Source organism: Rhinopithecus roxellana, chromosome 17, assembly GCF_007565055.1.
Source record: "Rhinopithecus roxellana isolate Shanxi Qingling chromosome 17, ASM756505v1, whole genome shotgun sequence".
NCBI lineage: Eukaryota > Metazoa > Chordata > Mammalia > Primates > Cercopithecidae > Rhinopithecus > Rhinopithecus roxellana.
In genome coordinates, this window is record NC_044565.1 from 77,495,299 (window position 1) to 77,514,454 (window position 19,156).

Here is a 19,156-nt window from a genome sequence, read left to right on the forward strand (position 1 = left end):
CATAAATTTAACCTAGGATGTGAATCATCTGTACACTGAAAACTACAAAATACTGATGAAAGAAACTAAATGGAAAAACATTGTGAGTTCATGGATTTATTTTTATTTTTAATTTTTTTTTTTTTTTTTTTTTTTTTTTTTTTTTTTTTTTTTTTTTTTTTTTTTTTTTTTTTTTTTTTTTTTGAGACGGAGTCTCGCTCTGTCGCCCAGGCTGGAGTGCAGTGGCCGGATCTCAGCTCACTGCAAGCTCCGCCTCCCGGGTTTACGCCATTCTCTCGCCTCAGCCTCCCGAGTAGCTGGGACTACAGGCGCCCGCCATCTCGCCCGGCTAATTTTTTGTATTTTTTTAGTAGAGACGGGGTTTCACCGTGTTAGCCAGGATGGTCTCGATCTCCTGACCTCGTGATCCGCCCGTCTCGGCCTCCCAAAGTGCTGGGATTACAGGCTTGAGCCACCGCGCCCGGCCTATTTTTAATTTTTTTATTTTTATTTTTTTGGAAGAAAATGACTTTATTCTAATTAACTCACAAAGAATAAAATCATAACAGCTAGTTTAAGGAGGTAACACATTTTGCCCAGTCCCAAATTCTACAGAGTAGGAACACGCCCCCTTCCATTTCAGTTCTGAAGCAAGGAAGCTAGGAACGACAGGAGAGGTTTAACTGATGGTTACACTTTATACCTTCACTACCAATTCTATTTTTATACTAAATTAACTTAAGATATGAGAGCTGATTTTCCATCTCTCCAGGTTGAAATTCTTGATTAGGCCAATCCGTTTGCAAGTCGGCACTGTTTCAGCACCTCACTGAAACCCTCACAGAGCTTGATGTCACCCTGGTTCTGGGCACACTCCAGAAACTGTTTGATCTCATAGAAGCAAGGCTGCTGCTGCTGTGCCGGCTGGGTTCCCTGCGGCTCCTGGTAAGTGATGTCAGGCCTTGCAGGCTCAGCATTACTTCCTCCACTGAAGCCCCCAGTAATGGCGTGACCCAGTGTGTGTCCCACAGCAGAGCCCACAGCCACGCCAGCTGCAGTGGTTGCCATCTGGGCCATCAGACCTGGCTGCCGGGGTGCAGCAGCAGAAGAGCCAACTGCAGATGGCGGTGCCGCTGCTGGTGGCTGAGCGACAGGTGCCGGCCTGGGTGCACCTCTCATCTGAGGTGCCCGGCTGGCCGGAGGGGCCATGCGGGAGGTGCGGCTTCGGCTTCCACGCGGCATCCTAGGTACGCGACAGCTCGACCTCTGGACCTGTAACAACCCGCGAAGAGCTAAGCGACTTCTCTTTTTAAAATATCCATGCTACACAAAGCAATGTACAGATTTAATGCAATCCCTATAAAAATGCCAATGTCATTATTCACAAAAATAGATAAAACAATCCTAATTTGCTTGGAAACACAGAATTTGTATGGAAGCATAAAAGACCCTATATAGCCAAACATTCATAATCAAGAGCAACAAACCTGGCAGCCTCACACTTCCTAATTTAAAATTATATTACAAAGCTATGAGAATTAAAGCAGCATGAAACAATGGAACAAAACAGACAGCCCAGAGATGAACCCATGCATAAACAGTGAACTGATCAACAAGGTTACCAAGAATACACAATGGGAGAAAGGCTAATCTCAATAAATGGTTTCAGGAAAACTGAATATTCAACCATATGTAAAGAATGACAATGAATGCCTATATTAGAGCATTAAAAATCAAAAACTTCAAAATGGATTAAAGACTTAAATGGATAAGGGGTGAAACCATAAAACTCCTACAAGAAAACAGAAATAAAGCTCCTTGACATTTCTCCAAAGAAGATATGTAAATGACCAATACATATATGAACGTCATACTAATCATCAGGAAAATGGAAGTGAAAACCACACGATATCACCTTGAACCGTCAACCTATTAGGATGGCTATTGTTTAAAACAAACAAAAAAAAGTGCTTGCAAAAATGTGGAGAAAAAGAAATACTTTTGGTAAGGACATGAATTTTTTAAGCTACCAGGAAAAACAGTACAGAGGTTCATGAAAAAATTTAACATAGAACTACCACATGATCTAGTGATACCACTTCTGGGTATTAAGCCAAAGGAATTAAAGCAGCATATCAAAAAGATATTTGCACCTCTATCTTCATTGCAGCATTATTCGCAAGTGCCAAGATGTGAAAACAACATAGGTATCTATCAACAGATGAATGAATAAAGAAAATGTGGCATATGTATTTGTATACAATTATATATTATGTATATATTATATATAATAATATATAATATATAATTATATATAACATATATAATATATGTTATATATAATATATAAGATATATAATTATATAACTTGTATTATATAGTATATATTATATACTATATAATCATCCATGTTGATGTGAATGACAGGATTTTCTTTTTTTAAGGCTGAAAAAATTCCATTTAATGTGTATATGCATAATTATATATAATGTATATATAATATAATATAAAATTAAATAATGTATATTATGTATATATAATTATATGTGATATACAATTACATATTGTATATTATATAATATATCTTATATAAGATATAAGATATAATATTGTATATTATAAATATTATATATAAGATAAAATATTGTATATGTATATAATATATATGTTATAACATAATTTATAATATGTGATATTGTATATGTATATATAAAATATGTAATTATATATTATGTATATATACATAAAATGGAATATTATTCAGCCTTAAAAAAAAGAAAATCCTGTCATTCACATCAACTTAGATGATATTATGCTAAGTGAAATAAGCCAGATACTGAAAGAAAAATACTCCATATTCCCCTTATATGAGGGATCAAAAATAGTCAAACTCATAGAAGCAGAGAGTAGAACGGTGGTTGGCAGGGCTAGGAAGATTGGGAAGTGGGGAGGTATTAGTCAAAGGGTACAAAGTTTCAGTGATTCAAGATAAATCTAGAGATTTGTTATACAGTGTAGTACCTATAACTAACAATACTGTATTTTATACTTAAAATTGCTAAGAGGGCAGGTCTTAGATTAAGTGCTATCAAAATTATAATAATGGGCGTAGAAATAAACTCTTGGAGGTGAGAAGGTTATAGTTTTGATGGTGGTATTTCAAGTGTGTATATTTATCCCCAAATTCATTGAGATGTATACATTAAATATGTACAGCTTTTCACATTTCAATCATACCTCAATAAAGTGGTTATTTAAGAATATAGTTGCCTCAAAAATATTTGCATAAAAGAAACTAATTAGAAATTTAGATAATATGCCTATTATTCCTCCAAATATGTATTTCTGCTGATGAAGTCTATAATATATTCAAAGTATTAAAGTGAAAAGAAATGAACCGGTGTTTCAGAAATCATATTTAAAATTAAGTATATGATAAAGATTTTGGTGTTCCTTCAAATGTTACTTATCAGAGAAAGTAATATACACATATCTTCAAACTCTGTTGAAATATCAGATTTTCGTGTTAGGAACAATTCAATCAAAAAATTTTTGTGAGGCTCACATTGGCAATTTATCCGTGTTAAATCTTATGAAGTTCCACTTTAAGTGAGTTCTGAATTTATAGGTGGTCATCTTCAGTACTTTTGTAATCTTGCTTGATTACCTTACATATACTTTTAAGTTATGATCTGATTATTTTGTTGATATGAATATGGCAGCCTCAGGCAGTGAAACCACATATACATGGAGCCTCACAAAAATTTTTTGGATGAATTGTTGCTAACATGAAAATGTGCCTTTCCTTGGGAACAATTATGTAATGACAATGACAATGATATACTCCAAAAATGTTACTCGCATTCACATGTTAAATAAGAGCATAAATTTGTATCTCTTTTATTTGTTGTTTCAATACCTAAATTATGAATCTTCTGTTGTGCTGAAGGCAACATATATAATATATAAAAATCTAATACTAATTAACCAATTAATGTGTATTGCCTTAAACATAGTAGGAGTATATATAGTGAAGTTCATAATTAAATTTATCCATGCAAGTGGGTAAATGAGGGTTGTGAAGCTGCTATATGGAGGGGCAGATTGAAAATCTTGTCACATGCTTAAACAATCATTTCAAGAACCTAAAAATATTAATTATTAACTGATCTAATAACTAAACCAATATATCACTAAATAAAGCAAAGTAATCATATTTTATCTTGTTCTATTTTAAAGATCAAATTAGATCACCCAGAGTATGTCCCCGATTGTCAGAGAGTAAACCAAGTAGAAAAGAAGATTAATTCTACATCTATGTGTTTAATAAGCTTATGTAAAAGTTATAGCATAAAAAGTACCTACTGAAGTGAAATATTCTAAGCTTTCACTGTACTACTTTAAAAAAATATTTCTAGTTCATTTTTATGCTAATACAACCACTCTATTTCTATCCCATTATATATGTCTTCCCTCATCTTGCACACACATCCATTGTACAACTATTCCTTCACTGTAAAATGCATCAAGATCAGAGGCTGTATATAAATAATTGATACCATGATAGAAATATAGCATAAATGATATTCACAAGGATTGTGTTCTCATGGTTGATCTAAAAACTTTGAAAAGTATTTGCCTTCAGGGCTCTTGATTATCCAGAACTATAATGCTGCACAGTTATGATGAGGAAGTGGCACATTTAAGAACTGTGAAAGATTTATTTTTGAAAATAACAGAAGGAAGAATTGTGGGCTGCTGAACTATCATATAGAAAAAAAAATCCATCCCACTCTTTTTGCTATTATATTGTTTGAGAAGTTGCAGTAAATCTTCACTTTGGCTACCATCCTATTTTATTTTACTATAACTATCATCGCTTTTACTACGGAATGCTTTATGGGGCACTTTAGCCCTCAGCGTTTTTACTAAGCACTTGTACAGATACTGTGGGATCTATCAAGCATTTTAACCAGTTTATATTCTTTGCTTTCAGACCATGATGAGAAACCATTATTATGGCCTCAGAAAAAAAAATATTTTGACACCATATCCCAAGAAAAATCCTTATTTTGATCATATTTTAGAATATCTCTTCTCCTTCTATAATAATGGAATTTTCTGTAAGAATAAAACTACCAGAAATATTTTTTTAAAGTTTTTGACTGGAAAGATCCTCTTTTTCCTCTATGCTGTATTAGCACTAGCTGAAGAACAGCTGACATATATTTCTTGTTGCTTAAGGGCTGATCCCACTGTTATACCTAACAAAGAGTCAACAGGAAGCTTATAGTTGGAAATGCTCTTTGTTCAGATTCCTATCTCTCTGTTCTTTATTTTGCTCAACATGTGTTATTTTTTTCCCTGGGTGCCAGAAAGAAATTTTACAGAAATGACTCAAAATTTTATCTTTTATGTTCACCAATTAATTTGCAATTCCAATAAGCTGCAACTGTTCTTGACCTAAGGGACTGCATCCCTTTTGTTCCTATATTTCTGGTGCCAAGGATTATGCCTGGTGCAAAATATGAATATAAATAAGTTAATATATGATGAAAATTACTAGAAAATTTAAAGATTTATTTGTATTGTGAACTTTCTTAAGAATTGTACAGAAATATTCAAATGAATATGTAGAAATGAGGGACTTCAGAGAAAACAACTACTCTAAGCATTAAATTATTGACAGCATCTCTTGAAATAATAGCAAGTTCATCATTTATAACATGAGTCTGCAGCTATGCCCCATGAGTTGAAGGAGACCCACAATCCCTTTGTGTAAATAAAGCTTTATTGGAACATAGTCATACTCATTTGTTTACATATTGTAGTTGCTTTTGTGTACTAATTACAGCAGAGTTGACTAGCTGTGACAAATACCATATAGTCCACAGTCCACATAGCTTAAATATTTACTATCTGGCTCTTTACCAAAAAAAAAAAAAAAGTTGCTAACTTCTGATCACAAGAAATAAACAAATCTATCCACAGGAGATGGGGCCCAACTCTCAAACATTCTATAGAGGTGAATTCCCATTCCAGGCCGAGGGAATTAGCATGACAATCTTATCCAAAACTCTTTTTTCCAGGCTGTAAATACCAGTAGGCTGAGGATACCAGTGTTCTCCTACCATTTTTATACACCCAATTGCTCCTGTGCTGTATCCTGCTCAGAGTTCCAACAATGAAATGCCAGCTCCCTTTCCATGCATTCAAAGGGATGAAGTCTCTGATTCTGATCCATCCTTCTAGTGCCACATTCCCAACCTTAACTGCCTTTTTTCTTTTTTTTTACTTTTGAGACAGAGTCTCACTCTGTCACCCAGGCTGGAGGGCAGTGGCACAATCTCGGCTCACTGCAACCTCCACCTTCTAGGTTCAAGTCATTCTCCTGCCTCAGCCTACCAAGTGGCTGGAATTACAGGCACCCACCACCACACCCAGCTAATTTTTGTGTTATTAGTAGAGACAGGGTTTCACCTTGTTGGCCAGCCTGGTCAAGAACTCCTGACCTCAAATGATCCACCTGCTTTGGCCTTCCAAAATGCTGGGATTGCAGGCATGAGCTATCACGCTTGGTCAAATCTTAACTCCTAAGTCATTGGACCAGCTAGGTGCTCTCTGTTTCTCTAGGCCACACCACTCCTTATTTTCATATCTGAACCAGTTTCATTCATTTTTGTTATCTCTGCCTGATTCTTGAAAATGTTCGAATCTATGCCCCAACACATGACAAAGCTTATCATACAGATAAAGATATAACTTCCAAATTATTAATTAAAGTCTCACATAAAATTTATTCTAAATATCCACTCATCCTAAGCTATTTCATAAGTTATTGTCTCTTTTCATAATGAGCCCACAGACTGCTCAAACTCTTGTTTCAAAGGAAAATATCCTACTGCATTTGGGAAAACCCAGAAGATATGAGTCAAGGGAAATTCCTGTAGTTTCACAGTCAAGGGCATTCTTCAGGGCAGGCCAAACACTCAGGCCTACCAGTAATTTTTCACATGATGACAAGTTTGCCTGGGGCACTTGGTCAGGGTTTTTTGAATCCTTATGCAACTGCTTTATGAACTTCTATTTTTTAAAAATAGAAACAGGTAGGATTTAATTGAAAGGAAATGAAAGATAAAACCTTGAAAGACTTTTTAAAAACTAGAAGTAGTTGGCAATACCGAATGTATGTGTTCCAAAGAGAATATGCAGCAAAATTAGAAAACTGTGCTAGTGAGGCCAAGGGCTCTGCCTCCATCTGTGTGTGGGTTTATTAGCTTTGCACAAAGTAAAATGCAACTTAACAATCACTATCTGAACCTTTTTTTTTTTTTTTTTTTTTGAGACGGAGTCTCGCTCTGTCGCCCAGGTTGCCAGGTTGGAGTGCAGTGGCCGGATCTCAGCTCACTGCAAGCTCCGCCTCCCGGGTTCACGCCATTCTCCTGCCTCAGCCTCCCGAGTAGCTGGGACTACAGGCGCCGGCCACCTCGCCCGGTTTTTTTGTATTTTTTAAGTAGAGACGGGGTTTCACCGTGTTAGCCAGGATGGTCTCGATCTCCTGACCTCGTGATCCGCCCGTCTCGGCCTCCCAAAGTGCTGGGATTACAGGCTTGAGCCACCGCGCCCGGCACTATCTGAACCTTTAACTCAACCCATAAGCCAATGACTACCTGTCACTGCTCAAGAGGGAGACGAGACTCTTGAAATGAGCCACCATCAGCCAGCCATCTCCAAAATCACTGCAGCTTTAGTGGATTTAGCAATGCCATCATTCTTGCTATTTCTAATGATCAGTTTTCAGGAAACTTTTGTTTGGCCTATTGATGACATTGGGTACAACTGACCATATCATTTTTTAATACATTTTCTTCATTGACTTCTGTACACATAACTTCCTTGGATTCCCTCTTTTCTCTCTGGGCCCTCATGTAACCCTGTCCAAATACAGGTTACATGGTGCCACTTTTCAGCTTAATACTCTCCAATGTCATTCTGCTCAGCCACTGTTAAAGCCAAAGTCATTTTTGCCCTACATGTCCCCCTGAGTTGTGGGGTATCACTGCCTCTCAGACCCAATCTATTCTCTCTCTCACTACACTGCCCAGGCACGTTTCTGCCTCTTTGTCTTTGCACTCGTTGTTCTGTATGGCTGGAATGTCCCCCCTTCACGTTCGGTCATATCCAAGTGCTCTATTTCCCTCTTCGTTGTGGTCTATGGCAATGTTATTCTTCTTTGCTTTGTTTTTCACTTATTGCTTGCTATTTTTTCATATTGTACATTTTTTTCTCTTTCTAAAAATTTGTCTTTACCACTAGAGTGTAAGATCTATTAGGGTTATGATTTGTCTTCACAGCTTCTGTGCTAGAATCTAGAACATAACAGACTGTTAATTCATGTGTATCGGGTGCATGTATAATGGAATAACTAAAAGGCCCCAGTCATCTTGGCCCAATTTGCTTTTCAGCTTCTTTTATGTAGTTGTTTTGCTATGCCACGGCTCTGAATATTTCAGCCTGCTTCTAGAAATCTCCTTCTCACTCTCCTTTACCTCTATTACTTTTCAGTTTTACAAATATCCCTAATCTTCAACACCTTCATGAAGCATTTCCTGCTGCTACTTTGCCTTCCTCAGAGCCCTATGCAGCTTTCTATCGCCCAACACAAAATGTTATTGCCAGCATTTGCTGACTTGTTTGTCTCCTTTCTCAGCCTTAAGCTCATTGAGGATACTTAGAGAGTAGATAATAAACACCATGCAAGATCTGAGATGTTTTACCCTCTAGCTTATATCTGCTCAAAGAGATAATACATATGCTAAAAAGTCTGTATGCCTAAGTAGCTAGAGACTTTGTTATATAAAAACACATCAGAAGGAAAAAGGTATGAAGGTAAAAATCAGAGTGAGGTGATTTAACATGAATCTTCATGTTTGAGTAAACAAAATTGCTTACTTCAACCATTGCTTAATTGCTTAATTCAACCATTAATTCACCAAACATTAATTCATCATCTATTCTGAGCTGGACATTCTATAAAATAGGGGAACATGAAGGAGAATAAATTGCATCCTCTGACAATGGTGGAACTCATACTATGAACAAAAAAAAAGTCTTGTAAGAAGTATAGCCAATCATTGTTCCTCCATTCCTTCAAAAGCATTGAAATAAAACATTAGCAGTTCTCCCATCCTAAAAAGAGGGGTTGGATAATGAAATTATTTATCTGTACACAAATTTGTCAGAAGTAGTTCATATTTAAAATACCATTTAGTGATTTTAAATCTCCCAAGAATATCTATAATCTCACAATTGTTGATGAAAAATTCAATGCTAGCTTATATATGTGAGGTAAAACATGAAAAGCTAAATTTAAATGACATCAATTAATGATGACATAATTTAAATGACAGCATTGTAAGAACCTCTTTAAAGAAAGTTGTTAGTGATTGTAAAAACGTATTACATGCCTAGTACACGCCGGGAATTTTTCTTTCATTAAGGTTCCAACCAGGGATAAAACAGACAAACCCTCTGCCCTCACGCAAAATTATATTTTGCTAGAAGGAAACAGAAAATAAACAAAAATCAAATAAATCAAGTGATAATAAGTTCTATGAAGAAAAATAAAGATGGGGAAGGAGGGAAGAAAGATAGAAGGTAACAGCTTTCTGTGTGTTGGATATATTGGAAAGAAATACTACTTATACAGAGTGGTTAGAAACGTGTCTCTTATACACTTAATCAAAAACCTAAAGAAATTGGAGGAGAAAGTCATGCAGAAATTTTGTGGGAAAATATTTGTTTGTGTCTGTGTGTGGACTGGCATGCCTTAAAGTTATTGTAGGTTGGGTTTCAGACCGCAGTAATAGAGCGAATATCCCAGTAAAGAGAGTCACACAACTTTTCTCAACTTTTCTGGGATCACAGTGCATTTAAAAGTTATGGTTACATTTAACTTGTACTGTAGTCTATTAAGTGTGTAACAGAATTATGTCTAAAAGACAATATACATAACTTAAAAATACTTTGTTGTGAAAAAATGTGATCAACCATCTGAAACTTCAGCAAGTCATCATCTTTCTGCTGGTGAAACTTCTTGCCTTGATTTTGATGGCTGCTGACTGATCAGGGTAGGATGCTGAAGGTTAGGGTGGCTGTGACTTTTCTTAAAATAAAGCAACAATGAATTTTGCTGCATCAATTGAGTCTTCTTTCATGGAAGATTTCTCTGCAGCATGTGATGCTGTTCTGTAGCATTTTAATCACAATAGAAATTCCTTCAAACTTGGACTCAATCTTCTCAAACCCTGTTGCGACTTTATCAATTAAGTTCATGTATTATTCTAAACCTTTGTTATCATTTCCACAACGTTCACAGCTTTCTTACTAGGAGTAGATTTCATTTCAAGAAATCACTTTCTTTGCTCATCCATAAGAAGCAACTTTTATCATGAGATTGCAATTCAGTCACATCTTCACACTCCATTTCTAATTCCAGCTCTCTTGCTATTTTTACCACATATGTTGTTACTTCCTCCCCTGAAGTCTTGAAACCCTCAAAGTCATCCAGGATGGTTGGAATCAACTTCTTCCAAACCACTGTTTATATTGATATTTTGATGTCCTTCCATGAATCACAAATGTTCTTAATGAAATCTAGAATGGTGAATCTTTTTGAAAAGATTATTAGCTTCCTTCCAGATCCATCAGAGGAATCACTATCTATGGCAGCTATAGCTTTATGAAATATACTTCTTAAATACTAAGACTTGAAAGTCAAAATTACTTCTTGACTCATGGACTGCAGAATGGATGTTGTGTTTTCAGGCATTAAAATAGCATTCATCTCCTGTACATCTCCATCAGAGACCTTCGATGACCAGTTTTATTTTCAATGGGCCTTTATCTTTTGAAATAAATATATTTTCTTAGTAGTTCTCGACAGTGGGCTTAAAATATTCAGTCAACTATGCTGTAAACAGATGTGCTATCATTCAAGCTTTGCTGTTCCATTTATAGAGCCCAGGCAGTGTAGATTTAGCATAATTCTCAAGAACTTTAGGATATTCCGAATGATAAATGAGTATTGGCTTCAGCTGAAAGTCACCAGCTACATTAGCCCCTAATAAGAGAGCCAGCCTGTCCTTTGAAGCTTTGAAGGCATGCATTGACATCCCATCTTGAGCTATGAAAGTCGTGCATCTTCGTCCATAATAAGGCTTTTTCATCTACAATGAAAAGCTGTCTTTTAGTGTAACCACCTTCATCAGCAATCTTAGCTTTCTTTTGGATAACTTGCTGCACCTTCTCTCAGCACTTGCTGCTTCACCTTGCATTTTTGTTGTGGAGACAACTTGTTTGCTTAAGCCTCATGGGCCAACATCTGCTAGCTCCTAACTTTTCTTCTGCATCTTCCTTACCTCTCTCAGATATCACAGAATTGAAGAGATTTGGGGTGGTATTCTGGATTAGGCTCTGGCTTTACAGAATGTTGAGACTGGTTTGATATTCTAGTCAGACTCCTAAAACTTTCTCTATATATGCAATTAGGCTGTTTCATTTTCTTATCATCTGTGTGTCTAATAGAATAACACTTTTAATTTCCTTCAGGAAGGTTTCCTTTACATTTATAACTTGGTTAAATGGTGCAAGAGGCCTAGCTTTTGGCCTGTCTGAGCTCTCAACATGCCTTTTTCACTAAGCTTAGTTATTTCTAGCTTTTGAGTTAACGTGAGGGACATATCACTCCTCAGTTGAACACACGGAGGCCATTGTAGGGTTATTCCTTAGCCTAAATTTATCACTGTAATGTCTCAGGGAATAGGGAGATTCAAAGAGACAGAGAGAGAGACAGGGGAACGACTGGTTAGTGAAGTCAAAACACACACGACACTTATAAGTTCACCATCATATATGGACACAGTTCATGGTACTCCAAAACGACAATAGAACAAATACAATCAAAGATAAAATGATAATTTAAAAGTGTAACATACTGTAAGAATTAGGAAAATGTGACATTCAGACAGGAATCACTTCACATACTGTTGGAATAACACACATGCTATAGGAAAAATGGCACTGATAGATTTGCTTAATGCAAAGTTGTCACAAAACTTTAAATGATAAAAAACACATTATCTGCAAAGCACAATACAATGAATCACAATAAAAGAGTTATGTCTCTATATCACAACCTTTTTTAAATATAAAATTGAAATTTATCTTGTCTATTTGAGGAGAGCCCATATTGTTTTACCACAAATTAAACTTCTGTTTTCCCTTTTAAAAATGATTATTGACCTTAGTGCCTCTCTTGTTGAATGAGATATTACATTTTTTTCAAATGTTCGGAGATTATTTGTTGTATGTCCATTTTTGTTTAAGAGTTTTCCACATGTACTCCTTCAATGTATTGGACATCATATCCAGTGATCTTGGGGGCAGAAATAAAATACGCATAATTAATCTTCTCGGTCCGGAATGCTGTGCCTAGTTTTTATGTCCCTTCCTGGGCATTTATCTGTCTGTTTCCTGCTAATTTTAGGTGCGGCAATCTGTCTGCTTGTTCTTCTTCGAGGTACCTAGGCCATAACCATGATGGCTGTCTTCATCTGCCACTTCAAAGCAAAAGCTATTTCTACCTTTCACACAAACCCTCCGCTGTGGAAATTTTGATCATTATTCCCCTCTGTCTTTCAAGACCTCTTCAGATGTTTGGGTATATGAATTGTACATCACGTTTCGTTCCAGAGTTGTAACACGAGGTTTTTATGTTTTGTTTTGTTTTTGTTTTTGTTTTTGTTTCAGTCTTTCCCAGAGATCTGGAGGTTATACCACCTTCTATGTAATTTGTTATAATAGCAATATTTAAGTGAATTGTACTATATGCCAGGCACTGTTCTAAGCATTTTACACATATTAACTCAATCCCCACCATTATTACAGGAGTTAGGCACTATTATTTGTTTCCACAGGTGAAGTAAATTACTCAGAGAACGGTTAAGCAATTCACCTAGATCACAAACTAGAAATTAGCAGAGCTAAGACTCAAACCTAGGCAGTTGTCTTTAGCATCTCAGTTTTTATTACTCTGCATTGCTTCATTATATTAGGTAATATGTGAGGATACAGAGAAGAGCATGGCATAGGCTTTGACCCCTATAATTTTATGATCTAATAAGTAAAAACTATCATTTCCCTAAAGTTTCCTCTTTCCTTAAGGGTCTACATCCTATGACTGCTTATCTCAATTAAATTATTAAATGGCAAAATATATGTTTGCTAACAGGAAGTTTTAGTATTACCCTTTCCAGATGGCTGTACTAAAGCAGCACTGCCCACATAGTGTTTTATAGGAAAGTGCTTCCGTCGGATGTTAAGAAGTATAATAACAACAACAAAGGACTCAGTTGGAAAGTGGTGGGTTAATACTCTGGGGTAAGGAGCTGTTAAAACATCACATAGCTGAAAGCACACTCATCATGTGAGTTCGAATGCAGGGACTAGTTTGGAAATAAGGCTTGGAACACTGAAGAAAAAATTACATTTTTTCTTCAAGGAGTGTAGGTATGATTTTATACTTTTAAAGAACTAGAAAGATAAGTATAAAAATGAAGTAAAACAACATTGTTTCCAGTTTACTTGTGTCAAGTACAAAAACTTTTTTAGCATTCTATGTCTTTGGCCTATTAGAATGCAGTCTTAAGTAAGGCTAATACCTTGTATAGTTCCTTTTAACATTTTGCAAAATTATCTTCAATATATCTAATAGATAGAAAATAGCTTTAATTATTTAGCAATACAACTAGGACCACAGAATAAACAAGTTCTAAAATCAAAGCAATGAATTTTGGTTCTTAAATAAACAAGAATTAAGAGGATATTTTTCTTTTATTTGGATGGTATAGTAGTCGTATGATATTTATAAATAACAGTGGAAATGACTTACTGGAAAGTAATTATGTGACTTTCTTTTTCAAACATAATAAGAAAACATGTTAGGTTTAATCATAGGGCAACAGTAAATCACTTAAATCCTGGTAAGGATCATTTGAGGGGATCTAAGCCTATTACAGTGGTTTAATATCTGAAAAGAAAAATCTGCATGTATAATGATGTCTGTGTCTAAAGATATAGACTGCAATATGTCAATCCATGTAAACAAATTTTCAAGTGAAATTTGTTCGTTCTCGTGAACAAACATGTCTATTTGTTATTATCAAAATCTTCTTCAAGCTCCCAAGACACAAACTTTGTTTTGTTACTTTACTCATAATTTATAATATTAGAATATAGAGTATTCCTGATTACTTGTATTTGGATTTATCAGGGATTTTCATTCACTATGCCCCTCTCTCTATTTGACTTGAGAGGAAATTGAGAAGAAAAATTACTCATGGTGGTAAAAGGAAAAGAACATGGGAAAAGGAAAAGAACATAGAAGACTTGCTCTTTTACCCAAGCTCATGTTCCACATCTCAACCAAGCACACTCGAGTGTGCTTTTAGCTATGTGATGTTTTAACAGCTCCCTACCCTACAGTACTAACCCATCCCTTCCCATTTTCCCATTCCATGATTGATTCCTTTGTTGTTGTTATCATACTTCTTAACATCCTACAGAAGCACTATCCTATAAAACACTCTGTGGGCAGTGCTGCTTTAGTATACCCATCTGGAAAGGATTATACTAAATCTTTTCAGTACAACATCCATACGAATCCAAGCAAACATCAAAGCCAACACACTCAAAGAGTTATCTCTCAACTGAGCTTTCAATCTACCGTTTTCCTGATGGAAACCACCAACCCAACCCAAGATAGAAGACTCAGGTGTTTAACATTAGAGAAAAGGTCAACATCCAAGTACACATGTAAACCAGGTGAAAGCATAAGCAATTTGGGCAGTGAACTTCATTCCTAAGATAGGTGTTTTTTTTTTTATCTAGCAGCGTTTCATAAACAAATTCCATTACTGAACAAGATCTCATCTCAGAGCGTGTGAATGCAATCAGATTCACAAGTGCAGACAGAAAATGGTTTCACCTGGTAGGAAAGAGATGAAATATAGAATGATAGTCTCAGCTCATAATTCAACTAATATACAGGATATTGACAAAGTTTACAATTATAAGATGAGGTTGTCTTGTATTAATAAGTCCCTAAGAACGTCAACTATTGAGCTCCTACCTCCATTAACTGACTGCTTTATACAAACTGTTCAACATCCATATGAATCCAGGCAAACATCTAATCTAGAACTACCAATATTGTAAGAATATGAATAATTATTTTAAAAATCCAATTATGACTTAGGAATAAGAAAAGTTTCGTAATTTATATGTCACTTAATCATTAAAGCAGCTTTATTTAGGTAAATACTTAAGATAATATATTCAGTTTGCATGTTGTAATACTATAATTCACAAATTAGCAGCTTCATGTTTAAAGCCATATTACTTGATAACGCTAAAGCTGCAAATATAAACTACTTCTCTATCTTTTTTTTAATCTTTATTTTGCTATACTTTGCCCGAGAATAATTATCTTTATTGGCATAAAATAAAGTATGAAAATGCCAAAACTTCTTAAATAGAATGGGAACAAATTTCATTACTTACATACATACATTAGAAAAATAAAAATCATTTCTTCATAACAATGTAACTACTCAGAAATAATAAATCTAGCAGTTTTAAACATCATCCTATTCTTTTATAAAACCTAAAATGATGCTTAAGCTGAAGTGATGCCAATTTTATTGTAATATGCACCAGTGAGGTTTTGAAATTGTGAAATATAAATAATACTTATTCAGTTCCTGTTTCATTTGGTATTATTGGTTTCCTTAGAACATAATGTAAAATAATAAATATTTGCTGACAAAAATATGTTGTTTGGGGCAGAAATCTTATTCGGTTGTGATAAAAGTTTAATAATACTAAGGAAAACCAAATGGACAAACTGAATTGGTAAATAATTAGGAATTTGCCTTTTTAGGTTAGAGTAATCATTTATAAAAATTCTAAAGTTATCACATGTATCTTTGAGGGAGAGAGGCATAATAATTTTTTTCTTTTCTCATTTGAGTCTAAAAATAATATTTTTCTCCTGAGTGTATTCATTTGTAAATTTGCTAGCACTGAAATATATGGTTGCATCTGTAGAATAATGATTTTAATGCATGCATTATACTGAATTTTATAGTATGTGCTTATTTCCAAAGTTCTAGCACACTAAGGACCCTTAGACTCTTAGTCTTAGGTGGGTTTTTTGCCACATCAGTAATCTTGTGCCCACCTAAATCACAAATCAATTTTGGCCTTGAGAAAAGAGACAGGACAAAAATCTTCATAGTCTCATTATATATACGTGAGACTCATTTTATATATATATATATATATGACTCATTATATATGATTATTTTATATATATATATATATATAAAACCAAGGTATATAGCAAAAACTTGAGCAATTTAGAGGTACAAGTTAGAACAACAAAGTTTCCCAATACACATTACTAAACTATGATTTTGGTAAGATTAATAGCATGATTTTAAATCAATAAACAAACTGCAAATATTTATTTGTTATTGCTTGACTAAGATTTATTCTGCCTGTGTATTTACAGATACAGGTACTTATCCTTTTGAATAACCCTTTGGAAATATGTAGAATAGGATCCTTACCCTACACACCAGAGTAAAGTTTAGATAGAGCGGATATATAAATGTTTAGGAAAACGAAAACATACACATTTTGAGATAAAGCTTAAGTGAATTATTGTCTAAAGAAAAGTCTTTTAATGTCCTGATTTTAGAATCAAGAAAAGCTTAGGTTAATCAATTTTATGACAAAAATTTAAGTTTCAAGCCAAAATTCAGTATAAGCAAAGACAAAAGAAAAGTAACTAGGATAAAATTTCATAATTTATATGACCATTATAAAACTAATATTCTTTACTTATAATAGGTTTTTATAAGGTATAAAAATATTCAGAAAATGGATAAATTATGCAATCAGAAATTGTACCAGAGAATAATACCCATAAGACCTCCAAAATATAAAATATATTCTACTTCACTCATAATAAAATGCAAATTATACTATGACAAAGAAGATGAGAAAAAGAAAAAAATAGAAAATACCAATTAAAATGTACTGTGGTACTGCTAGAGTTTGAAGTCCCCTCCAAAGCTCATGTTGAAATTTAATTGCCATTGTAGCAGTATTGAGAGATGGAAATTTTGATAGATGATTATAAGGTCATGAGTCCTTCACCCTTATGAATAGATTAATGCTGTTTCTTGCAGGAGTGGGATAGTTATTTCAGGGGTGGGCTCCTGATAAAAGGATAAGTCTGTTCTATTTTGCATGTGCTTCCTTGCAATGTGGTACCTTCCACCACACTGGGTTGACTCTCTCCAGATGTCAATGTCATACTTTTGGACTTTCCAGCCTTCAGAACCATGAGCCAAATATATTTCTGTTATTATAAATTATCTAGTCTGTGCTTTTCTGTTATACAAGCAGCTGAAAATGGACTAAGATAGGGGCATTTCTTACCTCCAGATTGGCAGAGATTTATAAACTTGCAAACAATTTATTGGCGAGGGTTTGTTAGGCAGTAACTTTTTCATATTGATACTAAGGATGTTAAATATGGTAAAACCTTGTAAGTATATGGAGAGAAATTTATCAATATATAACAATATTATGCATGTATTTATGTATTTACCCTTTGCCCCAACAAGATTTTTTCTAGAATTTTACCTAAATGATTAATATCTACAAACATAAAACATCATAGGCAGAAGTATACTTTGCCATGTAGAAATTTTGTGATTGTGCATGTTACTTATCCCAGAATAATGAAACCACACAAATATAGAATGAGGAAAAATATGTGATGTTGGACTTAAATTTAAAGTCAGTCTAAGTTACAACTATAAAATAGCACTTATAGGCAATGACAGCTCTGTAACAGTAAATACACATAGTGCTAAGAACATGGTTTCCAACACATGCAAAAAGAAAATGCCAAATAGCTGATGCTAGCTATCTAGTAGAAAAAGTACAAGGTAAGCTTAGAAATGTTTAAAACTAAGCAAGTTAGGTCTAAGTGCTACAAGGAAACTTGAAGGCATTCCTACTGGCCAAATATGGGCACTCACTTTGAATACCAAATAAAACAATTAAAGAATTACAACATATTCAACAACTACAAGTACAAGATGTATAGATTCATAATGCTATATTATTTTCAACAACAATAACAAAAAAATAGATGGGAGACAGAAATAAAGTCAAGGGGCAGGGTTGGGGGGTGGAGAAACAAAGAAAAAGAAAGAATGCAAGAGGCAATAACATAGGATGAGGCTATAAAGCATGTCTTTAAAAAAACAATACTAGCTATCAAATACAGAAGAAAGGACAGAATGAGAAACTATAATTTTTTAATCACTAATTTAATAACTGAAACAAGCAATTATCATTGGTAGCTCCTGAAGGGTTTTCGGGTAGAAAATATTTGTAGGGTCTCAAAGTGGGTCTCAATTAAATCCTTATTTATTACAAAGGAGAATTATTATTTGACACTGGAACTATTTTGTGATTGCCACCTAAGCAATCATGTTTAAAGAAGGTTGAACCAACAATGTGTGTCTCCTGAAGTGATGCAATCATGTTGTTTATTCAATTAAAAGTGCACAAGGCAGGGACAGTTCTTCTATTCCTGTTGACTTGCTTTGTTTTCAGTTTCAAGATAAAGCCAGCTTATGGCAGAAGAACGGATGTAAGGGAATTGCAGCAAATCGGTGCAAAAGTCCAATTACAGCACAATTGGAACTTTTTTACGTATAGACCTCAGCTATTTATGATAACACACCCTTTTATGCTTGAGTCAGCTGAGTTAGAGTTTCTTGTGATCAATTTGCTTGATCCTTCACACAAAGTAAATAAAAATGTCCCATTCCTCTATCTCAAAAGTTGCTATAGTTTTTAGCCCAAAGAATCAACAGTTAGTATAGACTTCATTTTCTGAAATATGTGAATACTAAGCATTTATTCACAGTGATCGTAGTATACTATTTTAAAGCTACTTAGAAGCTCCCTAAGCTATTAAGTCTAAAGTGACACAAGTCTCTTTCATTGTCTTTTTCTCTAGCTCAATATG

The 19,156-nt window shown here is 34.6% G+C and overlaps 1 pseudogene across 1 annotated transcript; it reads right to left on the minus strand.

Moving 5' to 3' along the window:
* Positions 1-489: 489 nt before the first annotated feature.
* Positions 490-1,284, minus strand: LOC104662481 (annotated as a pseudogene). Its single transcript, XR_747995.2, has one exon. The product of XR_747995.2 is annotated as a coiled-coil-helix-coiled-coil-helix domain-containing protein 2 pseudogene (transcript).
* Between the last annotated feature and the right edge of the window lie 17,872 nt (positions 1,285-19,156).